The following is a 27,400-nucleotide window of genomic DNA, read 5'->3' as shown; positions in this document are numbered from 1 at the left end:
TAGATTTTAAGACTGTTTGGATTAAGTATAGATTAAGTATTACTCATTAATGGCAATCTGTTAGGGCTTACTTAAGCCTGTTAATTGGCTTTAAAAAAATAAAAATAACTACACTAGCTTAGTATCAGGCATGAAAGAAACATTCACATTCTATCACTTCTTCACAATATTTTTAATTATCCCACTTCGCCTGTTTATCTGAGAGAACTCTTCCAACCTCTATCACAGCATAGGCTAACTCTTCGTTCTAGTAACAAGATAACCCTTTCATTATCCATTCACCGCTCTAATTTGTTTGCCTCCTCTTTCACAGTAGTAGCTGCTCGATTATGGAATAATCTACCCACTTGTGTCAGAGACACCCCTTATTTATTTACATTCAAATCACGTAGAAAATGTCACTTCCGGAATATTTCAGTTTTTCCTTCTTCTCTCCTTTTTCCTCCCCTCTTTACCCCGCCTTGTTTCATAGTATAGTGTAGATATTTAATCAAATTTTATTCCTTAAAAATATTTTTTTATCAACATTTTGTTCTGTAATGAAATTAATAATAAACCAACAATATGTTCAAACAATTATACGCTAAAACTATACTCACTTACATATTCAAAAACTAATCTTACTCAAATGAAAGACGTAACGCCTACAATACATCACATACAGATCATATAATCACTAGATCCTCAACACAAAGACAACTTAAACAAATACAAACTTATACCACTTTTGGACAAAGGGATTTTGATTATTACTCAATTATTATCTATAACCTACTTTCACTATCTAGTAAAACAATTAGTAACGAGAAAACGTTCAAAAAGGCTATAAAAAATGGATAGTGGAGCTAGGTAGAAATAAAATGAATTGTCTCATTCGCCCTAACCAATATTGAATCAACTGCTCCACAAGTGTATAGCTTATGCTAGGTTTTTGTTCTTTCATTGTTCGTTTTGTAATATAAATAATGTAGATGTACATAAATTAATTTTAAACATATTTAATATGTAATGTTTAAAAGTGTCTGAATATACTGTTGTGTCTGAAGGACTGGATTCAACTCCCTGGGGAGCTGTTTATGTTAACAAATTACAACAGAGATGAAGGACATTTAAGAAAAGGTAATATAGAAGTCTAGGCATCTACAGGGCTTATGACCTGTCAATGGCTGGTTTAAGTGGCCACTTTACACACTGTGTAACATTCACCATGTCTGATTGATATATTTTTTTATAGCTTACCTGTAAATAAAATCACCGTTCGCCACTGACTAGTGACGTCGTTCAAAGTAGTTTTTATCAAAATATTTTTTTATTATTTTTTCGTACATTTTCAAGAAACTTTGCGGTACAATTTAACGATCTAACTTTTACCGCGCATAAGAAAACATGATTTGTATCCAATTTAACGTAGGACTAACGTTCTTCATTTACCTTATGTAGACAAAAAGAGCTTAGAAATAAATAAATAAATAAATAAATTTTAAACAAAAATAAAATAGCAACAAAAAAGGTTTTAAAAATCAATAAAATTAAAATAATCTTACAATTATCTTTCTAACAACATTATTTCTCTGTCGTAAAACGTCAATGTTAAATAAAAATAACAATGTTTGATTATGTCCAAATGCTTGCAGACTGGCTGGATTTCCTCCCTAGGGAGTTGTTCATATTTAAATTTATTTCAACAGAGAGGAAAAAAATTTTGAGAAGGGAATATGGAAGTCTAGGCATTTACAGGGCTTATGACCTGTCATTGGCTGGTTTAAGTGGAAGAAGAAGTATTAAAATTGAAAAATTGTTTTCAGGCGTTGCCTAGTAGGTGATTTGGTTCAGCCGGATGAATCTCACCCACGTGATAAAGGTTTCAGCACTTTTACTTCACAAAAGTCAACAGACGGAAGAGTTGAGGAAATGTGGATGTTCAAACATAGGCAGAATGGGGAATGTTACACAGTGTGTAAAGTGGCCACTTAAACCAGCCAATGACAGGTCATAAGCCCTGTAAATGCCTAGACTTCCATATTCCCTTCTCAAAAATTTCTCCCTCTCTGTTGAAATAAATTTAAATAAAAATATTTAGCCTCGGTTCTTCTCGGAGCCCGTAAGATACATCGATACTATAATTTGAAAACCATAAATATTTGGAGGCCCACCAAGGGGTGGCGTACCCCCTGGTTCTCCTGAGGCTCTAATAACTCTCAATACGAATGTATCCTTGGCTGGTAGAAGGCGGTGGGTTGTGAACCTTAAGGGGTAAAAATTATCAGGACAACGCGGATTCTTTACGCCAGCAAAAAATAGATAAATATATCGCTTATAACTTTTAAAAAATCTGATTTTGAGATAGTCTGCCGTCAGCGCGTTTGCCTACCATGCAGATGTGTCAGGTTATATTCCCGACGTGGTTAATGAATAGAAATCAGATGGCTGCTAAACTGCCGATTAGTACAGAAAAATAGATCATCAATTAGTAAGTACTCACAATATAAAATTGCTATTAAAAAATGGATAGTGGAGGTGGGTTGCGCACGGATCGATGAGTGGATCAAGCCAATTAGGTAAAATGTGTGTACTGTTTATGAAATTTGGTCATACTTACTAGTTCTTGCCATACTTACTAGTTCTTGCCATACTTACTAGTTCTTGCCATACTTACTAGTTCTTGCCATACTTACTAGTTCTTGCCATACTTACTAGTTCTTGCCATACTTACTAGTTCTTGCCATACTTACTAGTTCTTTGGTCAATGTATTATTGTCGTGTTTTTTTTTATTTTTTATTTTTAACTTTTTAAAATCATTCTTATGATAAATAGGTGCGAAGGTTTTCACGGTCACTGTTATCAATATTATGTATCTTTTTTGGGTGATACCGTGTATGTTGGATTTGATCCGACGTTTCGGCTACCATTGCAGGAGCCATCTTCAGGGAAAACTGTGTGTTTTATAGAGAAATGTATGTGTTTAAGTACTAGTAATTTGTACCGTGTCACAGTCAGCAGTAGGCACATTTCTAGTTTTGTAGGAAAGAATAATTATGTTTATGTACTAGTAATTTGTACTGTGTCGCAGCCGGCAGTAGGCACATATCTATTCGTTTTTGTCATATGTAGTGCTGGGAACCATGTTGAATTTAATTTAAGCCCGTCGTCTTTGTTTATATTATTTGGATGTCTGTGTATTTCAATTGCCTCTTTTATTCTTATGTCGTCGATGCGTTTTGTAGCTGCAAGACTTTTTGTGATTTTATTTTTATTTTATTTTATTTATTTGGATAACCAACAGCTATAATTATCTCATATTTATATAACAAAACAAATAACAAATAAGCCAATTACAGGTTTTCACAAGTAGCATCACAGTAAGTTAAAAAAGATTCTCGAACATAAAATGAATAGTAATTAAATGTAAATTTAAAAGAAAAGAAAAAATACTACGAGTTATTTCGAAAGCAAACGCCGTACGTCATTAAGATTATTTGCAAATAAATCTATGTTAAATGATTTATTAATTACATTAAAATTATTAAAAGTTCGCCATAAATATGAATTTTGCCTATAATTAGATGAAACAAGAGGTGTGTGAGGAAGAGGGTTATTTCTTAAAACTTTGGAAGGAACATTGATAGAAAGTTTGCAAAGTAGTTCAGGACAGTCAATTGAACCAGAGGCAATTTTAAGTAAATAAATTATATCCGCTATTTTACGACGTTTTTTTGTTAGCTCATATCATGTAAATGTCATCAACTATCAAAAATCTAAATTTAGTAAATGGGGTCTAGAATTTCAATCGTCCATGCGCTCAGTAGCTGCAAGACTTGTTGTTCTCTAACTTCTAATTTTATAAATTTGCTTTTTATTTCGTTTTTTAAAATGTCCCTTAAACTCTAAACTTCATTGTCAAATAAAAATTTTAAGAAAATAAAATTGTCAATAGGGGCCAGATTTCTTATTGTCCATGCGCTCTGAAGCTGCAAGACGTGCTGTTATCTAGCTCCTATAAATCATAATTGTTGTATATCATAATTAGAGACGAGGAACTAGAATCCCAACCGTCCATGCGCTCTGTAGCTGCAAGACGTGCTGGGATATTTATTTATTGTACAGCGCCCTTAAGGTGATTTGCACAAAAATAGTGCTTTATAAATTATCCAAACATTATTATTATTATTGGTCTATTTAAAATGGTTATGTTTTTTATGATTGTTTTAGTTTATATTGCTTTTTATGTTAATGATAATTAGGTTAATTGGATTAATTTTGTTTTTTTTCTTTTTAATTATTATGTTAACTTTGTTAAATAACTAATTTAAGGCATGTTTCACTTTTTGTAAAAAGTTTCCCTCGGCACGGGACACCCCAGTGCATTACATTATTCTGTATAAAAAAAGAATACAAACAATGTAAAAGTCCAAATAAAAAAAATAAAAAATATTATCCGCAGAAGCCCCACATTCAGCAAGCAAATTGCCGTATTAATGGGTGAGTTCTGACTTGCATTAGTGTGCGTGCTTCTGGGTGTGTAAAACAGCGCATAAGAGCTCGCTCTGGAATAATTATTGGGAACATACAAACTGATCTCTTTCAGTTTATTTGGATTATATATTCTTCCAGAAATCAGCTGATAGAAGTGTTTCCTAAGAAAAATTTGGCGACGGAATTTGAGGGTGTTGTAATCCAGCGTCCCGGCTAAAAATAATGATGGATAAAGGATTAATAATTATTATTTTCTTTAAGTTATAAGTATCGTAAAAATCGCTTTTGAACCTTTTCAAGGGTGTGGTTTGATTATTATTTAATTTAATTATACACATTGTGGAGGGCTGTAAAGTACCATCAGATGCCGAAAGGGGTGTGACGATAAAAATGGTGTCAACTTACTTTATACAAACGCGCAACAATACTTCGACATCATATGGTAGAAATGCAGTCATCAATAGACTTCACTCTCTAGGCAATAAGTACCAGGACATTGGTGACTCATTTCACATTATTGGTAATAATTCTAGGTAACTATTTGTTACTTTTGTTAAAAATTTGTTTTAAACTTCTTTATCAGTGTTTTTTTTTCTTTTTTCGTTTCTTTTCTTAATTAATTTATAAGTAAAAAATGTTTCTCTTTATCATTTTTTTTTACATCATTATATATTTTTATACATAAACATATACTATTTACCTAAATATTAGTTTTCAATAATAATACATATATATATACATATATATATATAATGTTATTCAAAATTGACTTCTTAGTTATTTTTTTAACTGGTTCAAAGTATTTTAATACCAAATTATCTTTTTTTATCGATAATTCTATAACTGGCAATATTTTATTCATTCATATAGTTCATATTTCTTAGACTTTCTAAATTAATAATATTGTTTTAAATGCTCTGTATTACTTATAATTATGCTTTCATGTATGTATATTTAATTGTATTTGTAACTAATATGTAAAAGGCACTAAGTGCCGTTTATTTCAATAAAATAAAATAAAATAACTTTGTCAAAAAAAAAAAAACGCGAAAAACATTAAATAAATCCAAGTACTGTCTAGTTTTTCCAGTACGCTGTTTTATGGACCGCGTACTTTTCTTCTGTCTCCCTGGCAATATATTTTATTCCTCTATCTTATCTCTTCTCACATGTTGCTTATTCGCTCTGCGCCCTGGATCCGCCCACAACATCCCTCAAGGTGGGAGTATTTTCCTTGAAAACAAATAAATTATGATATCAGTATATCGTGTTTATGTCGGAAGAAAATATTTTTATTAATGTGTCCCTTGGGAAGACTTGGATTTAAAAATTGTTTTTAAAAATTATAAAAAAATGAAACAGCTGTTCAACAATGTTTTGAGTATGTCCAAATGTTGGCAGACTGGCTGGATATCTTCCCTTGGGAGTTATTTAAATCTAAATTTGTTGCAACAGAGAAGGACAACAGATCAACAAGAGTCGAGAAAATGTAGGCAGAATGGTGAATTAACATATTACAACAGAAATGAAGAACATTTTAAAGAAGGCTATTTTTGAATTTTTTGATTTTTTTTTTTAAATTTATTTATTTATTTAATTATTTAAATGCCTTTTAGGATTTTACATGTTTTTACCTACATTTATACAAATAAAGACAGACTGTATTTTACAAAAAAGTACAAAAAAATGTATAAATTATTTTTAGAATAAAAAGAAAAATATCATCTTAACTAACATATAAGTATAAAAGTGAAAAGAACAGAAGTGCAGTTTTAAATATCAAGACAGAAATGCATTTTAAACAAAGAAAGGAGCAAAAAATAAAAATGAATTAAGAATAGCATAGAATAACATATAGAATTCTAGGCATCCACAGGGCTTGTGACCGGTTTAAGTGGCCACTTTACACACTGTGTAACATTCACCATTCTGCCCATATTCGAACATCTATATTTAATTATTTATTTATTTATTAACGGACATTGTCCATGTATACAATTTATAAGGTTTAAATATTACAATAAAAGAATAGTTTAAAACATTTTTAAAAAAAGAAAGAAGCATTCACAAACATAAGGGACATCGAGACAAGATCGGGACTATTTATTTAGTGCTCGTTTAAATCGTTGTAAACTCAAACCAAAAAAGTTCAGATCTTGTCTTGAGTTAACAATACGACAAAGACGGGTCATTGGAGAATTTAGGCCATAGTTTGTTCTATGCTGATCGATGGACAGTACTTCATTGTTTCTCAATCTACGAGTCGGAATATTGAATTTTACTTGTCCCAGTAATGATGGAACATCGATTATACCATTTAGTATGCCGAACATATATATGGAGTCAATATTAGTTCTACGTTTTTGTAGACTAGAAATATTTAACATTGACTCTATTTCAGCATAAGAATAATTACCTCTCTCTAGTCCAAGCATCCACGCTATTTTTCGAAGCAAGCGATGTTGGACTGATTCAATGTGATTTATGCGATTGACATATTGACTATATTCCTTCAATTTGTTCATCTGTTGATGTTTGTGAAATTAAAGAGCTGAAACCTTTTTCAAAATATTATTGATAAATCCACCTGGTCCATGAAGGAGTAAAGAAATTGAAAAAATAAAATTTTCAGGCGTTACCTAGTATGTAGGTGAATTAATTCATTTAGACGAATCTTCCCCGCATAAATAAAGGTTTTAGTAATTGTGAGGAGAAAAATAGCCGGTAAACGCTCGCAACAGACTAAAGTCAATTCTATTATGTACATGCCAATTGGCCACAGGTTGAGGGAACATATTTCAAACGCTCATCTTAACTCTAGTTATATACCTTAATGTTTTTAACATGAATATAATACATAAATAAAAAACAGAATAATTCAGGTTGAACTCGCTAAAAAGGAGTCAGGTTCTTGTTGTAGCATCTGTGTCAATATTGTTGTCATTATTAATTTCTGTACCTTAATATTTAAAGGAGTTTACACTGTCAATGTGGTCATAATATTCATAATTACAATACTCGTTATTCAAGGAATCTTCACGTGTCTAAGTTTCGCTCAACAAAGTTTGGCAATAGGTCCTTGGAAAATATTGGCCATTCCGACTATAATAAACTGCCTGATGAGCTAAGACACGAAAAACTCAATAAAAAATCCAGAAGTATCGCAATTAAAATAAATAAATTTCAGGCAGATGAATCTTACCCACGTGATAAAGATTTCAGCTCTTTTACTTCACAAAAGTCAACAGATGGAAGAGTTGAGGAAATGTGGATGTTCAAACATGGGCAGAATGGTAAATTGGCCATTGGTCGACGGCACATACACATGCAAAACGATTTCACGTAAAATATAGATCAACGACTACAACAAGCAGCGTTTTCTATTGGATACAATACGTTATCAACAATGTTTTGAGATAGTAATTTTTTTTAGATTGGAACTCGATTCGACCCCCTAGGGAGCTGTTCATCATCATTATTCCATTTCTGCACCCAATGGTATTGGGACACTGATCGCAGCGTATCTTGATCATAATTGAAGGAATATAGATGTTTAAATATGGGCAGAATGGTGAATGTTACACAGTCTGTAAAGTGGCTACTTAAACCAGCCAATGACAGGTCATAAGCCCTGTAAATGCCTAGATTTCCATATTCCCTTCTCAAAAATGTTTTTCCTCTCTGTTGAAATAAATTTAAAGTTTGGGATACGTTGTTATTACATTTTTTGTAATATACGAGTATTTGTGTGAATAAATAAAATAATCTATTTTATTTTATTTATTTTGTTTTTGTACAGTATTATTTCAAAACCGCGCAAAATGTGTTCCAGTTTATAAGTAAGTATCTATTACAAGCCAAAACAGCACTACATTCATTTTCAAATATCAAAAAGTCATATATATTTATTGGGAAGATGACCACAGTACAACATGCAATAAATAATTCAGCCCTTGAAATAACTTCCTCAACACGCATACACCCTTGTTCGCACTTTGCCGCGACAAATGGTTCCCTTCCGCAGAATTTATCTGTATTTGCCGATGCCGGTGTCTGCCCCACGGCGGGTTGGGGATGAAACCCCTATTCTTTCATTATTAAGGAATAGTGGTGAGTGATGTGGGGGGCGTGATAAAGAAAAACACCGCAACTAAAATTTTAACAAATAAAAATCACAGCATTTTTAGAATGTCCAAATTTAAATCATCAAATTTTTTTTGAGTCTTGGTGAAGGGGAAATTAACAATACAAAAATTCTTAAAAATAAGGCGATGAAGATTATACTTAAAAGAAATATGTAGTCTAACGAAGAAATAATGCGAAAAGAAATTGGCTCGCTCACAGGAAAACAGCAAATAAAATATAATGTAGCAATTTTTATACATAAAACCAGCGGACTCAACAAACGTTGTCCTACCATTACATTAGGTTGCCTGCTATTAGCTGGTACATCAAACGCATAATCTCGAAAAATTAGAATTTTCGATAAACTATATACTAAGTGAAATTCGACATTGAGATCGCAGAGCTATCTACCGGGTTTGAATGTGTCGTGAAAACGTGCAAAAACTGTCCGAATTAAAGAAAAAATATATTTTATTTTAAAATAGGTACCTAAGCACTTGTTTATGGTTGAATTCTAAAACATTAAATAAATATTTTTGAAATATGGATTTTTTTGCAAATGTCAAACACCGCTCTTCTCACCAACAAGGGTGCACTTATGTTGGAATGCGATTTTTTAAATGTTTTGAATGTCAGATTATATTATTTTAATACTACTAAAAATCCAATAAAATAAATAAATGAGTAGAAATTATAAAGAATTTTAGAAAATAATCTGATGGTAATCCACAAAAAACTAATGCTGTTTGCAATTTTTTTTTATACACAAAAAAACAACATCCTTCCGTTTTTAAGGATGTGGATTCTCCCTCGAATGCAACCCTGGTAGATCGATGAATAAAATATTTATGCTCCTTGCTTCTTTTTTACATATTAGATTGAAGATTTTACAATCTACGAACACGCGCAGCGCAAAGATTTACATTTCTCTGAAAACCGCACGTTAATCGGTTAAGCCATTTAGAAGGAATTCAGTGACATCACACGTACAGAGGAATTAAATATATAAAGATAATTATGGGGATGAATAAAATATGATAAATAATAAAAGTTAACCAACAATGTTATAATAATATGAAACAAGGGATAAAAAAAAGATAAGATTACCAATGAGGAGAAAAACAGAATCTCAAAACTCATTGTACAAGGGATTGAAGCTGTACAATGAGTTACCTCAAGAGATAAAAGAAATAGAAGGAATTGAATTATTTAAAATTGATTTAAAAATATATATTCTTGAGAAATTTTTAAAACAACAGTAAAGTAAACACAAGTTTATATTAGTTAAGATATTATGAACTATCTTTATAAAGCATAAATAAATAAAATGTTTCTAGACAAGGACTGTATTTCAGTCTGTAGAGTTTATTTTTTTATTTCATTTTATTTTATTCGATAAACATTTGGTAATTCACAGTAAATATTTAAGCATAGATTTTTTACATTTAATTTTTTATAAATTCACTAAAAAATGTTAAAAGGTAACGAAAAATATTCTAAAGTCATAAATATAATGAGGGAATTTAGTGCTACGGGAAATTGGATATAAAAAATATTAGAAAATGTGTGACAAATATATACATTCCGAATCAACCAATGATAGAGTGTTTTAATGGATTCCCGGTTTTAGAGAAGTCAACTCACCAATCAGTAGAACTCACCGAATAGAACTTGTGACGCTGATAATACCATACGTAAAAATATGTTTTTTGGTTAGTTTTATAATCTATTAACAAACAAAAAAGTTTTAAAAATCCACTGAACTTCATGGCAACGGAATTCCATCAATAATAATTTTCAATAAATAATATTAACGAATAATCACCAATGAGTAACATAAATCGAACAATTGTCAATAAATAACATAGACTGAATAATTTTTAATAAATAACATAGATCGAATAATTGTCAATAAATAACATAAATCGATTAATTCTCAATAAATAACATAAATCGAATAATTTTCTATAAAGAACATAATTCGAATAATTGTCAATAAATAACATAAATCAAATATTTGTAAACACGATAACTTATAGAGCAGAATATTTTATTTCGACTGACGTATAACCTCAACTATTTTGTTTTAATTTGTGTAAGTGCTTATTTTAAAAATTTGAAAAAAACGGACACTACTCTTGTTAACACCTTATATAATAGGAAATAAATAAATAAATGTAAATTAATATTTTGTTTCTATTGAATATGTTCTGTAACTTGAATTATAAAAATAAAACGTTTATTTTATTGTTTGGTTGGAAGAAATTGCCATTTGGCAATAAGCACGCCAATGTACAAATAACATTATGTACAAAAAGTTAAATAAAGAAAAAATAAAATATAAAAATTCGCGTACGAAGTTTTTCCGTTTCCGACCCAAATATTTTCTTGTTATATTTTGATGGAAACAGAAAAACATTGATAGCCTTTCTGTTTTCTCACAGAATGCACACTTACCTGGCTGAAATGAGAAATCTTTGTTTTTCAGAAATCTTTCCTTTCCTGAAAAAATATGAAAAGCTTTCCGTTTCCTGAAAAAAACAAAAGGGCCCAAAAAACTCTGCTTTTCAAGATCAATAATAAACTTCAGAAGATATTATTTTTTTATTCATACAAATACATGTATATTACAAAACAAATTACGTATCTTCAACTCTATGAGGCCAAGAGCCCTGTGTTGAGTTGGGATACAACATAATCGAAAGTGGAACCATGGGTATTATCAAACAGTATTAAAAATTAATCACGTCAACATTCATTTCCATAAACATCTAGACAACACGCTTAGTAGTGAATATATCTATGCAATATTTTACTGCAGTCTCATGCAATGATCTTTGCCCTTAGACAAAATCCAAACTTGTACACCTCTCCTGAAAATGGCTTTATTTATTTATTTTAAAGAAACAAACAGTCGACAATGATATAATAACATTTTTTAAAAAATACAGTTTAGACAGACCAGCAAAGTTTCTAAATAAAAATCATACATATTATCAAATTGTGTTACAACAAAAGAATGTTACACAGTGTGTAAAGTGGCCACTTAAACCAGCCATTGACAGGTCATAAGCCCTGTAGATGCCTGGACTTCTATATTACCTTCTCTTAAATGTTCTTTATCTCTGTTGTAATATGTTAATATAAACAGCTCCCCGGGGAGTTGAATCCAGTCCGTGTCTAAAAAATTTGGACAAACTCAAAATATTGTTGACAAAAGAATGTGTTTATGTGTTTTTGTGTGAGAGTAAGTGCAGATGTGTGTTTATGTGTATTAGTGTGGGAGTAAGTGTTCAGGAGTGTGCATCATTAAATATTAAGTGGGATCGTATCGCAGCCAGAAATAATAAGTCTTAATTTATTTTTAAATAAATTAAGGGGTATGTAAAATATATCAATACAATAAGTTACTTATTTTCAGCTATAACCACAAAAATACGAATTTCGTGCTTTGCATTTTACATGTATTCGCTTCCCATCTCCCCGCTGGATACCACCCTAACGGGTGACGCGACGTTAGATCCGTGCTGTTCAACGCGTCACGGTGAGAGCATGGCGATGTCATACAGCATCCTCTCGCAACAGTATTTTATGAAATAATGTGTGAATTTCGTAGAAAACAAGTTATACTATCAACAATATTTTAAGTTTTTCCAATTTTTTGTAGATAAGAACTGGATTCAACTCCCTTGGGAGCTGTTTATATTAAGATATTACAACAGACGTGAAGAACATTTAAGAGAAGGTGATATAGAAGTCTAGGCATCTACAAGGCTTATGACCTGTCAATGGCTGGTTCAAGTGGCCACTTTACGCACTGTATAACATTTACCATTCTGCCCATATTTAAACGTCTATATTCCTTCAATTCTTTCATCTGTTGATGTTTGTGAAGTTAAATGAAGATGCGGGTGAAATTCATCTAATTGAACTATTTCACCTACATATTAGGCAACCCCTGAAAATCTTATTTTTTCAATTTCTATACTTCTTCATGGACCAGGTGGATTTATCAACTATATTTTGATGTCCAAATTTTCGTAGACAAGGACTGGATTTAACTCCCTGGGGAACTATTAAAATTAACATATTACAACAGAGATGAAAAGCATTTTAGAGAAGGTAATATAGGAGTCAAGGCATCTACAGAGCTTACGACCTGTCATTGGCTAGTTTAAGCGGCCGCTTCACACACCGCATAAACAAAGTTTTCTGCTCTTTAACTTCACAAACATCAACAGTTGAACGAATTTACGGAATATAGATGTTCAAATATGGACAGAATGGTGAATGTTATACAGTGTATAAAGCGGCCACTTTAACCAGCCAATGACAGGTCATAAGCCCTGTAGATGCCTAGACTTCTATATTACCTTCTCTAAAATGTTTTCCATCTCTGTTCCAGCCATAACCACAAAAATACGGATTTCGAGATTTGCATTTTACATGCATTTGCCTCCCATTTCCCGGTGACGCGAGTGCTGTTCAACGCGCCACGGTGAGAGTATGGCGATGTCACACAACATCCTCTCGCAACAGTATTTTAAGAAATGATGTGTGAATTTCGGAGAAAACTAGTAATATTTTATTAATTTTTGACAGTAAGTATATGAATAGTCACCTCTCTGTGAGCCAAACTTCTTTGCTACTTTTCTTAGCATAATCTCTGAATTCTCACGAAATATTGTTTACTCTAATCCTTCATACGACACGTATTACAACTCTGTGTCCGCATTTATTTTTCTTTACCTCGGACCGAACAATTTTCCTCCCTTGATATTCGACAAAACCTCTTTTATTTCCCAGAATGACATGCTGCGGATACTTCAAAATTATGTTTCTTTTTTCCTGTGTCCCATTCTCGGACATTCCCAGGTCCCACGGGAGGAATTAGGGGGTGGTCCTATCGAATTTGTATCAACTAAACCCTAACAAAAACAAGGGATTTTTTACTCCGAAACGAAATTTGATCCAGTAAAAGACATGCATTGTTAATTCAAACAAAAAATTCTTTTTTTCTTTAAATTTATTCTGAACATACTTATTTATTTAATCTTAAACTATTATCTTCATTAAAGAAAAAAAGAAAAAATCGCAGACGCTCATATCATAAAAAGAAAAAAATACATAAAGAGACTCTTGTCAAAGTAATAGGAGAATCCTGAACCGGAAAACAGATCAACATCCAGAGCGATAATGTTCAGCATAGCGGTAGCCCTTCCAACAGGCAGGATACTCCTGTATATCGGAATATAAAACAATCTATGCTGACGCTGTCTAAGGTAATTATCAGGAACATACAAACCAATGCTCATCATAATCTCAGAATTATCGATCGTACCGCGCAACAATCGATAAAAATGTGTAATCAAATACACATTCCTTCTAGTCTCTAAACTGTTGTAGCCGAGCATACCCTGGAGAAACTCGGCCAGGTAGAGCCAAGAATAATAACCGCACTCTCTCATGTAGATATATCTTAGAAACATCTTAGCGTACTTCAGTTCATTTGGCCACAAGTTTTCTATTATAATTTTCGGGTTTAAAAATGAGCCCATATAAAACGGCCCGCAGTTGGCATCACGTCATGTTGACGTCACAAGTTATGACTGTCGACTGCGCTTCTTATAAACATTGATTACAAGTTTGGCCCCAAAACGTCACACGTGCTGTTTGTCCTACAGGGCGCGAAACGCCTCGTTTTCGAGTAATTCAAAATATGCACATTTTAAACCTTTCTAGATAGTTTATACGACATCGCACGAAAAAATATTAATACTGTTATTATTGTATTTTTTTGTTTATTTCAAAACAAAAATATAAAATAAATCATGAAAAGACTCTATTATAAAAAATCATCTTTTGGTGACTTATATGAAAAACGCCAGAGTTAATTTTTTTTTAAATTATGATAATAATTATCTTAACTGATGTTATTAAATGTACAAAAATACTTACAGATTTTTAATTTGTTGCAACAGAGAAGGAGAACCTTTTTGAGAACGGAATATGGAAGTGTAGACATTTACAAAGCATATGACCTGTCATTGGCTGGTTTAAGTGGCTACTTTATACACTGTGTAACATTCACCATTCTGCTTATGTTTGAACATCCACATTTCAACTCTTCCATCTGATGACTTTTATTATAAAATCATTATATAATTACAATATTTGAGTATGTCCTAATGTTCGTAGACAAAAGACTGGATTTCACCCCCTTGGGAGTCGTCATTAATATTAACAAATAACAACAGGGATGGAGAATACCTTAAAGAAGGTAATATGGAAGTCTAGGCATTTACAGGAATTATGACCTGTCTTTGGCTGGTTTAAGTCGCTACTTTACACACTGAGTGGGAAACTCCTTGGTGATTTTCCAAATGTTTGAATTTATTGTTTACATCTCACATTTATCGCACCGAGAGTGTCCAATATTTTAGAAGAACGTATTAAGCTCTCAAGGACAAAAAATATTTTCAAGAAAGTAGTTAAGGACTGGATTTTCCTTAGTGGGGGGGATTTGAGTAGGTAACTCCTTGATGATTTTCCAAATGCTTGAGTTTACTGTGTACCATATTGATGTGCCATATATGTTTTTAAAAATATTTTTTATGTTTCTAATCCTATATTTGTGGTGTATATTACTAACCCTATATTACTCATGTGTCTGTGTCATATAATTGCTCGTCCCATCTCAACACAGGACTTTTAGCCCCATGGAGTTGGGACTTATAGTCTCAAATAATGTACAATAAACTTATGTATGTAAATAAATAAATAAAATACAAATACATACACATAACAAAACAATATAATAATTGCGTATCCTAAACTCTATGAGGCCAAGGACCCAGTGTTGAGCTGTCCACCTTTACAGGAATCGAACCTAGGACCTCAGCATGGTAGTGAATGAGCCAATCATTACACTACGGGACGGACTTTTCAGTCAGACACATTTCAGTTTTTCCGGATTTTCACCCGAGAGCAGCCATCGAGTCAAAGACACTCGTCTAGGATTTTGATTCTGTGAGGGAAAATAAGGGCAAAGAATCAGACGCACTCATTGGAAGATTGTTATTTTGTTATTTTGAAAAATGTTTTTTTACATTTGCACGCGTGCACACAATTCTCGGCAACAAAATCACCCACATTGGCCATAAAGGAGGGAACGCATAATGCTTCCACGGCCGTGTTCCAGAAACATTTCCTTTGTATTCCAGAAGCTTCCAGTCCATTCCAGGTATTCTCGGTGGGACTGGGCCCCCGGTAATGTAGAGGTGTCCTGGCACTTACTGTCGGGAGACGTTTCATCGCGCGTACGTTACTCTACAGGCGAGTGTGCATCGGGACGATGCGACGCGCGACACGAAACGTCAAACTGACTTGTGCGGCGTATTTATTATTGATCTGTGTTGACTTTTATCGTTCGGGGGCTTAGGGTCATTAGGGCGAAACTACAAAAAATGCTGTTTTGTGTTAAGTACTAATCTGATATCCAAACAAAATATCCTGTTAGGGACAAAAAGATGAAACTCATCCGATAAGTAGTTACCTAGATAAATTTGTGTGAAACTACAAATGAAGCGTTTTGTTTAAAGTCAGAAGAATAAAACACCTTTTACATCATTTTGTTAATTTACTAATGTAAGCGCAAGTTAGGGTCATATAGACGAAAGCGTAGTTTCATATTTTTGTCTCTAAAACATTTTATGCTCTATTAACTGTATTTTTTATTTTCTTTATTTGTTACCCTTAAAAGACAGTATTATTTTTTGAAAACTGTTTTATCATTTATCTCAAAACTGTGTTTTTGTAGTTTCACCCTTATGACCCTTAACCCCCGCATTGTATCCGTTCTTTACATATTTGATCAAAATTTATTTATTTATGTAATTTAACAATACGCCCAAGCGGCATTTAGAAAAATTATACAGGTATACAAACATAGTAAGTAATATTAACATATTACAACGGAGATGAAGAACATTTAAGAGAAGGTAATATAGAAGTCAAGGCATCTACAGGGCTTATGACCTGTCAATGGCTGGTTTAAGTGGCCATTTTACACACTGTGTAACATTCACCATTCTGCCTATATTTAAACATCTATATTCCTTCAATTCTTTCATCTGTTGATGTTTGTGAAGTTAAATGAAGATGCGGGTGAGATTTATCTAATTGAATTATTTCACCTACATACTAGGCAACCCCTGAAAATCTTATTTTTTCAATTTCCATACTTCTTCATGGACCAGGTGGATTTATCAACTATATTTTGATGTCCAAATTTTCGTAGACAAGGACTGGATTTAACTCCCTGGGGAGCTATTAATATTAACATATTACAACAGAGATGAAAAGCATTTTAGAGAAGGTAATATAGAAGTCTAGGCATCTACAGGGCTTACGACCTGTACGTTTGTGAAGTTAAAGAGCTGAAACCTTTATTAATGCGGATGAGATTCATCTAATTGAATTATTTCACCTACATACTGGGCAACGCCTAAAAATATTATTTTTTCAATTTCTATACTTCTTCATGGACCAGGTAATTTATCAACAATATTTTGAGTTGGACTGACTTGGCTGGACTTCTATATTACCTTCTCTTAAATGTTCTTCATCTCTGTTGTAATATGTTGATATAAACAGCTCCCCAGGGAGTTGAATCCAGTCCTTGTCTACAAAAATTTGGACAAACTCTAAATATTGATAGTAAGTAATAATTTAAAAAATAAACAACACTTTTTTTTGTAAACATGTAGAAACAAAAAAAATCATACTGCAATGCAAAATAAAAAATGTAACTTTGCATAACAAAAAAGAAAAAAATACTAGTAGAAGAAAAATGTTAGAAATAAAAAGCAAATTGTAAATGACTTGTAAAGAATTTAAACAAAAAAAATATATGTACGTATAAAAAAAAGGTATTAACAAATTAACGTTAAAAACAAATGATGAAAATTAGTTTACAGTAAGTATATATAAGATATTAATATAATATATGGAACACAAAAATATTTGATAAATGAATTTCAGAAAGAGATAAGAAAATAATAATACACATCAGAAACTGAGAAAAAATTGCATGAAATAGAATGTTTTATTAATAAATACTCGGCAGCTAACGTTATTTTTTTAATCTCCTGGCAGTCACAATTATTATTACAATTATTATTACAATAATTATTACAATTCACCAATACCTAGACTACACCGGCTAGGTAACGAGTATGGTGAAGTTGATATATTTTGTCTGTCTTTATATAAATATAGGTTAAGTATTCAAAAGGTTATAATTTAATTTGTGTAAAATTTCTTAATATTTTTCTTTATTTACTATTTTTTTTTCTCATGTATCTCTATAATAATGTATAAACTAATATATATGTATATGTATGTGTGTATGTTTTCATATGTAAATTTTTAAATATTTTTCTATGTACCATATACCTATGTTGGTACATTTCCTGATTTTTACTTATTATTGTATCTTTTAGCTTTTTTATGTTATCTTTAATTTTAACTAAATTTACATACTCATGTTTCACTGCTGCACTTAAATGTAATTTCTAAAATATGTAAAAGCCCATTGGGCGTGTAAATTAATAAATAAATAAATAAATAAATTACAACTGTAATAATTAGTTTTAAATAGTGCATTAAATTTTTTTTTAAATGAATAATTGTTGTATTCAAAATGTCTATATCACAACTAAATTTGTTGGCTAAGTAATGTAAACGCGGAATCGCAGAGTGTCGTGCATAGTTAGTACCTACGTATGTAGTTGCAAACAACTCCGTACTTCTAGTGACTCGATTTTGAAGTTAATAAGATTCGGGAGTTCATAACAATTAATCTTCGAATTTAAAATTTAAAATAAAAAAAGGTCATTTATTTTTCTACGATCTTCTAATAACATTAATTTTAAAATGTCTCATAGATACGTGTAATGTTTGTTATCTAAGGGAATATTTCATTTAAAATTCACGAATCTCAAATACCTTTTTAAATTCTCTCTATGTTCCTTATGTATAATTTATACTGAGGAGACCAGACAGTAAAATTATATTCTAACCGACTACAAATTAGTCCTACATACAAAATATTTATTAGTTTAAGCAAATAAAAATCTTTGACAATGCGAAGCAGGAAACTTAATGTTTTCATGCTTTTGTTGGTCATGTTGTTAATATGGCTAACGAAATCTAGTTTTACATCAAACACTATACCCAGGTCTCTTGTTTCGCTCATTCTTTCGAGCAATATGTCATTTATAGTGTATTTATACATAATAGGATTTTTTTTCGACCGAAAGTAATTGATTCGCACTTACTTACATTCAAAAATAAATTATTTTGTACACACCAACTATTAAGTATTAAGTGTTTGACAATCAATAACATTTGATATTTCCTTATATATTTTTCAAACAATATCATTAACGAAAATTAAAAACAGTACGGGTCCCAAGTGACTTCCCTGTGGTAAGCCGCTAGAAGCGTAAAATGGCTGAGATTTTGTAGAATTAACCTTAGATGATTTTTTATTAAGTAAATATCCTTATAAATAGTAAATTATCCTTCATTAGTCGCATAAACAACATAACAAGTAAATCACTGAAAATGTAAGGCTTCATGTTACGTGTGGCTAAGGAATTCAAAAACATAGGCACTTTGAAGTTGATGTATACTTCATTAGTGAGAAGCCAGTTAGAGTATTTATTTATTTATTCATATTTTTCGCTTACAAACTATAAATTAATAATAAAAATAATGTGACCTCACTGGGGTTTCCCGTGCCGAGGACACTTAACAATTTAGTTTTTTTTAATTACATTTGAGAATAAACAAAGAAGACTCACTTAAAAAACAAACATAATTAACAAATATTCGGACAGTTTTAAAAACAAGGTATTTATATACATCTATATTATTTATATTACAAAACACGCAATGAAAACAACAAAAACCTAACATAAGCCATACAGTTGTGGAGCAGTTGATTCAGCATTGGTATGGGCGAATGAGACAATCCATTTTACTTCTACCTAGCTCCACTATCCATTTTTTTTATAGCCTTTTTAAACATTTTCTCATTACTAATTGCTTTAATAGATAGTGGAAGTAGGTTATAGATTTTAATTGAATAATACTCAAAATCCCTTTGTCTGAAAGTGGTATTAGTTTGTATTTGTTTAAGTTGTTTATGTGTTGAGGATCTAGTGATTATATTATTTGTATGTGATGTATTGTGGGGGTTATGTCTTTCATTTGAGTAAGAGTAGTGTTTGAATCTATAAGTGAGTATTGTTTTAGCGTATAATTGTTTTGGTGTCATAAGTTGTGATTTATGGAATATTTCTTCAGTAGATGTCTGTATCGGGACTCTGAGTATTATTTTAATGATGGAATAGTATTATAACTCTACAATATGGACTCCTTATTACAACTGTCACCAAAATTATATGGAAAGAGTCCAAAAAATATTCTTAAGGTAAATAAACTTTAAACTTAGAATCAGTCATGAATTATTAAATTACGATTTTTCTAAAAACTCACAATGGATGCAAACTCCAAATTACTGCGTACAAAAGTGTTGTATAAAGTACTGTGATAAAATTTGGTTACGCGCGTCAAAATTTGTCGTGCGCGATAACGGATGCAGTGAAAATACATCTTAATTCGCCTAGAGAAAAAATGCCAGCTTCAATTGCCATATCGCATGACTTCGATACTACAGAATATTTTTTTATTTCGTACATTTTCCTTATATTTTGGGAAAGGCTACTTCGTAGTACGGAAGCGTTTTCCCAAAAATAAACGAAACGAGAAAAATGTTAATTAATCATGGCGGAACTTTGACATTTAAGATGAATTGTTGAGAACGTGTTAAATATGATTAATGATTATATTCAAATGCAGAAAAATGATTTTTAAATATTTTCAGGTGAAGGGTGCTTTGTTAACCTTGCTTATTATTAAATTTATTTGGGATATCAACAGTAATACATCAAATGTACATTTATTTATTTATTTAACACTTTATATACATAGGACAGGATGCCTCGCTCTACCGAGAATTAAAACTACCACGGCCAAACATAAAATATTGTTCCTTAGTAGATTAAGAAATAAATTAAATAAAGATACTGCAGAACTAATTTACTCAACAATATTATTTTTAGCAAACGAAGGAAATTTAAATAAACTAGAAATTTTACAAAATAAAGCGATGAGAATAGTTCTTAAGAAAAATAAAATTAGCAATGTAAAAAAATTAGAGATGAACTAAAATGGTTAACTGTAAGAAAGAGACTTAAATTTAATATGTTGATATTTATACATAAATTTTTTCACGATAAATTACCAAAATATTTTAAGGATAAAGTTGTCTTAAACAAAAATTGTCATGAATATGCTACTAGACAAAAGGATAAAATAAGACTACCATTATTGAAAAGAGCTGAGTCGCAAAATTGTTTGATGTATAAGGGTTTAAAAATGTATGATGAGATGCCTGAATGTATGAAGAATGAAAAGTGTCTGAAAGAATTTAAAAATAAATGTATAAGTTACTGTAAGGAAATGTAAATATATATAGATGATGTAAATGTACATAATAGTTTATATTAGTTTTAATATAAGCTAACTTAAGAAATAAATAAAAAAATAAAAAATAAAAAAAAACATCATTATACTTACATAGGACGGAAGCTTTTCAATAATTTACCACAAAATCTACGTCAAGAAATAAATTACGGAAAATTTAAGGATTAATTAAAGAAAAGCTTTTTCACATAATTAACATTAACTGTATTTTTAAAAAAAGAGATGTATGTTTAATATGTGCCCGTGTTTACAAATTTTCTGTTTTTATTTAATATTTTTTTAGTGTTATATTTTCTCAATTTTTAAATTGTTTAATTTTTTATTTATTTTATTATTTTGTTTTGCATTTTATGTTTTATTTTTATGTTATTTTTTAAACTTGCCAAACACAAGAGCTAGACTCTTTTTTGGCAAGTTCAACCTTAAGTGTTCCATTTTTCTACTGAATGTATTGTTTATTTATGCTAATAAAGGTTTTTAAAAAAAATATATATATATATATATATTTATACATATAAGAGCGGGCATATGGCCTTAAGGCAGTTTCTTCCTACCTACCCAAACCGTTCAGTTTGAGAAAATTACAAATATATGGACATATTGAATTTTACAATTTTATACAAAAATTAAAAACAAAGATTAACAAAATAATAAAATTTAAAAAATAACACAATGCTATGAAGAGTGGAGAGGGGATGGGAAAGAAAGAAGAAGGACAAAGGAACAATTGAAAAATTTCGATAGTGACATTTCAATCTTGACTTAAAGGTAAATAAATAAGGTCTCCAACATGAGTGGGTAGATTATTCCACAATCGAGCGGCTACTACATATACATGTACAAACAAAATCATAAAATGAAACTTTAAACAGATTATTCACAAAAATACATTGTACATAAATAAGTAGGTTTAGAAGAAGAATTTGTGTGACAGAGAGATAGTGGGTGGGTGAAGGTCGGGTTTTCCCAGAGCATGAATTATATCGTACCCAAAACCTGTATGACTTTTGCTCAGAGACATCTCTCATTTATCGCACCGAGAGTGTTCAATATTTTAGAAAAGCGTATTAAGCTCTCAAGGATAAAAATTATTTTCAAGAAAGTAGTTAAGGACTGGATTTTCCTTAGTGGGAGGGATTTGAGTAGGAAACTCCTTGATGATTTTCAAAATGTTTGAGTTTATTGATTCCCATATTAATGTGCAATATATGTGTTTCTGATCCTATATTTGTGGTGATATACTCATGTGTCTGTGTCATATAATTGCTCGTCCCATCTCAACACAGGACTTTTAGTCCCATGGAGTTGGGACTCCCTTAAAATATGTCGGTATATATACTCGAATATATTTTTCCTTTTTGAAGATGTTTTTTTTTTAATTGAACGTGTTTTTTTTATTCTTATTTAATTTAATTATAATTTTAATTGCTTTTGGTAAGTTTTTTAACAAAAAATTGTTTTCTTTTATGTAAATTTATTTTTTAACGACTTTCAAATATATGTTTTCCCTATATTGTACTTGAAAAAATAAAAAAAGTTGATTGATAACCTTCGCATGTTGTATAATATAAAAACTTCACTGGTCCATTAGAGTTAAGCCTAATTTTGTTTACTTTTAAAACTATGTTATTGTCCTGTATGTTTCCTGAATAAATGTAAATTAAAAAATAAAAATAATCCCGGGAGAAAATATTTAAAAAAAATTAAAAACTCAAAAGCCAATATTCACCTTTACTTATAAAAATATGTCAATAGAAGCTAAACTGGCAGTGCACAGCGGAGTTTTAGTCCCAACACTTATGTATGGAAATGAAACATGGAACTGGCAGAGGAAGGATGAAAGCCGAGTGAACGCGGTTGAAATGCGACCTCTTAGACGAATGTGTGTGAAATCAATTTATGACAGGGTTACGAATGATGAAATCAGGCGAGAGTGTAAATGAGTCAAGTATAATTGAAAAAAATGAGAAAGGGTCTTTGAGAGGTTTGGTCACGTAGAACGAATGGACGACGAAAGAATGGTAAAACAAGTATATATGGTGAAAATGAAGGGCAACGTGAGACGAGGACGACCAAGGAAGACGTGGCGTGATCAGATAAATCAAAATCTTAAGTCTGGTCATGTCAAAAGCAGACAGAACCGAAGGGCATGTATGACAAGATGTATGAATGTGGAAGAAGCTAGGAATGTATGCCAGGATAGACGTGTGTGGCGGTCCATTCTCTCTGCCTACCCATACGGGGAAATGGCGTGGTGGTTGTAGTAGTAATAGTAGTATTTAAAAATTATTTGGTTTTATTTCATTTCCACGTAAAATAATATAATAATAATTAATAATACTCGTTCAATAAATTAATTTCAAATTCATTCATTTTTAATTCATTAATTTGTTTTACCAAAATAACATTACAAGTAACAAAATATTTCGAACGTTATATTGGGACAACATATCAAACCAGCAAACCTTGAAAAATGGTTCGACATTATTAAGGCATATCTTTAATAGCAAAAGTAGTTTCACTGATGTGAAAGATTCATTTTCATGCGGTCCGCTGCTAAAATAATATTGAAAATAATGGAATGCGAAATAGTTTACTTTTTAAAATCATTTATTTCTGCGAATTTCTTCACGAACTCATATCCTCAGTTTCTTGGTCTGTTTACTTCCATCCCTGACGGACATAATAGCCACATATGTGATATATAAAACACGGCTAGGAGACTGCGGCACGGTACAATCGTAAAAATGCTCCCAATACTAACATGGCGCCCAACGCGGGGTAGTAAAAATAAATATATTATAAGCCGAGGGAGGTAAGTTATGGTTTTCCTTCAATGGCTGATCCCGCCGTGTGCTCCATGGTAAAATTTCTTCACGAAATCGAATTATTGGGAGATAAAATAGAATTATATATTTTTTCACTCAGCGCGCGGTGGCGTCAGCCAAACATCCCATTTGTACATGTGCACTATTTGTAAATATATTTATGACCGTCTTCTGATTTGAGATTCCACAAATCCCTTTAAAAGTTTAAAACTCTCATCGAATTAGTATTGTACAAAAACATTTTTTAATAATTATTTCTGCACTCGATAGGTTCATTATTATTTTTTTCTTTTTAAAATTTATTTATAGTTATTGGAGAATCCGTGTAAATAGAATGAGGGATTCCAGCCCAACGGAATTAAATTTTAAAAATGTTTTCGTGTACACGTGAATATTTAAAAATTTTGGAGTCGGATAAAATATCTCAAAAACGCACTCAAAAATAAATAAAAAATGTTAAATATAGTATTCATTTAAAAAAAGTAAATAATGACGTCACTCCTTATATCTACGTGTAGTATTTTCGGTTTCCGCTTAAAGCCCCCGCAACGTTTTGACCATAGACAAAAAGAGTTTAATTTGTATAATTTGACGTTTCAACCAGAGATTAAGTCAACTTTCTAGGTTTTTCTAAATCGAAACGTGCGTAAAAACAACCATAACATAGAAATGAGCAAATTACGATCAATTTAATGAAGTAATCTAAGCAATATTCCATAGACTCTTGTCAGGTCAGTGAAAGTAAAAACGCCAACCGTTTCATGACGTCACTACTGAAAAGTGATACACTGATTACAGTCATTTGGCGCGGTATTTGATAAATGTAACTTTAAAAAATCATATCTCTGTAAATAACGCACAAAAAATCATTTTTTTTCTTTTGCTTAGTTAAAAAGTACGCTAATACAAAAAAAAATTAGAAAACAATGGAATTCCTCATTCTCCTTTTGCGATTTAAATATATTTTATGATAGCGGACAATCAAATTATTTTCTCCAAAACTGCCGTTGTGAGCTAGTGGATTATGCAGCCAACAATCTATTAAGATGTACTCGAACCAGAGAAAATCAATATGCAATACACTGACTAACCTGGTGTTGAGTCTTCTTCCTTGTCGGCGATCAGCTCACGCGCTAACGGGGAAACTGGTGATCAAAGTTTTCATACTTTTAGAAGTATTGTGGTTGATGTGGCTTTTGAATTGAAGTTTTTCATCGAATATGACACCAAGATCTGGAATCTCTGTGACTTTTACCAGTTAAATGTTGTTTATTGAATACGGAAATAAAATTGGAGATTAATTTCTACAAAAAAATAATAGTTTACATTTGTCAATATTTAAAAACAAATTATTAGAGATACACAGTTATTTAATCTATTAAAATTTGATTGAAGTGTGTAGCAGTCATTTTCGTCTGTTATTTCCTCGTAGATCTTAATGTCGTCAGCAAAAAGTAAAAATTCGAAAATAAACACTTACAACAACAACAACAACAACAACAACAAACCATCACGCCGTTTCCCGTAGGGGTAGGCAGAGAGGATAGAACGCCATAACACTCTATCTTGGCATACAGACCTCGCTTCCTCTACATTCATACATCTTCTTATGCACGCACGCCGATTATTCCTACTTTTGACATGTCCATCTTCAAGTATTTGATGGACTTGATCGTGCCATGTCTTTCTCGGTCTTCCTCGTTTTCTGCATCCATCAACATTTGCATCGTAGATCCTTTTAGCCGTTCTTTCGCTGTCCATTCGCTCTACATGTCCAAACCATCGCAGCACCCCTTTCTTAATTCTGTCAATAATGCATGTCTCAGCCTTACACACTTCGCGGATCTCGACATTTGTGCACCTATCATACATCGTTTTACCACACATTCGCCTGAGGGATCGCATTTCGACAGCATTCAACCTACTTTCATCAGCGTTGGTTCTCTGGTCTGGAGTCCTGCCACTTACATGTAAATAAAAAATTACTCCAGTGAGAACTCTGAAGGTGGCGAAGTCCTGTTTAGGTATGACAGGTAAATATGAGCACAAACTTATCGCCCGAGACCGATATATACGTGAAAATAAATAAATAAAAAGCACCTAATAGACCCCGAAAAATCCTCCCTTAAGAATATTTTTAATAAATGCGGGACACCGCGTGTCCGGGAAGTAAACAGAGCGATATTTTAGGACGGGTCTATTTCGAAAGTTCTACGCATTTTCTCCAGTAATATGGCAATGCGTTTAATATATTATTTGTTTATTATTATTATTGATTTGTTCGCAGACTCATTCAGTCCATTTAATTACGGTAAATTAAAAATCTTTTTTCAAAAACTTCAAATCTCACAAAGCAACAATTTTCCAGGAGAGTGTTTAAACTGAATACAACTGTTTTTTTTTTTTTTTTATTTATTTACAATTTTAAAAAACCCGTTAGGGTTACATTAAAAATTTAATATTGTCTAGTCATTTTATGTCTCGTCTAGTCTAGTTAGTTCAGTCATCATGTGCTTTGTCAGATTGATTTTTAATTTGTCTCCAGTAAAAGTTTTCAAGTAGTAAGGTAGGTCGTTGTAGTGTTTAAGTCCATTATGTAGTATTTTTGACTGTCCTGTGTTTGTCTTTGCTTTTTCAATATGATAGTGTTGTTATTGTCTGGTGTTATATTTGTGTATGTCAGCATTTTTGACTAATATTATGTCGTCGTCTTGTATGTTTCCCAGTGTTATTTTGTGCACAATTTTTAAGGTCTCAATTTTAGTCAAGTAGTTTATGTCAAACTGGTGTGTTTTTTTGTACAGTTCAGTCGTAGAGGTCAGGTAGGGTAGGTTGTATGTTAGTTTAAGAATTTTATTTTGTTGTCTTTGTATTCTTGTTATATCTGTCTTGTTACCAGTTCCCCAGAAGGCGATCATGTAACTCAATTTACTTTTGACATAGGCTTCGTACATCATAATTTTTTCCTTTTTCGGTATAAAATCTTTAATTTTTTAGAAGAGGCTATGTAGTGATGCCATTACTTTAGTGAGTCCGTCTATGAGTTTTGACAATTTTAATTGTCTGTCCATTGTGAGTCCTAGGTAAGTCACATGTTCTAGTTCTTTAAGAGTTTCGTTGTTTATTTTTATGTTCATGTTATGGTTCTTCTTTTGTGTTTCGAAATGTATTATATTGCATTTCTTGGCATTTAGTGTTAAGAAGTTTTTGTTTGTCCATTCTAATAGTTTTTGCACGTCATTGTTGATGGTTTTAGTCGTTTCAATGTCATTTTTGTTTTCATATAAAATTCTTAAGTCGTCCGCATAGATTGTTTTTTTTCCCATTATGTCACTGTGTATTATGTCGTTAATGTATA

Source organism: Micrasema longulum, unplaced genomic scaffold (assembly GCF_059751315.1).
Source record: "Micrasema longulum isolate JH-2025_06_02 unplaced genomic scaffold, ASM5975131v1 h1tg000140l, whole genome shotgun sequence".
In the NCBI taxonomy this organism is placed as follows: Eukaryota; Metazoa; Arthropoda; class Insecta; order Trichoptera; family Brachycentridae; genus Micrasema; species Micrasema longulum.
Note: the sequence above shows the minus strand (reverse complement) of the source record.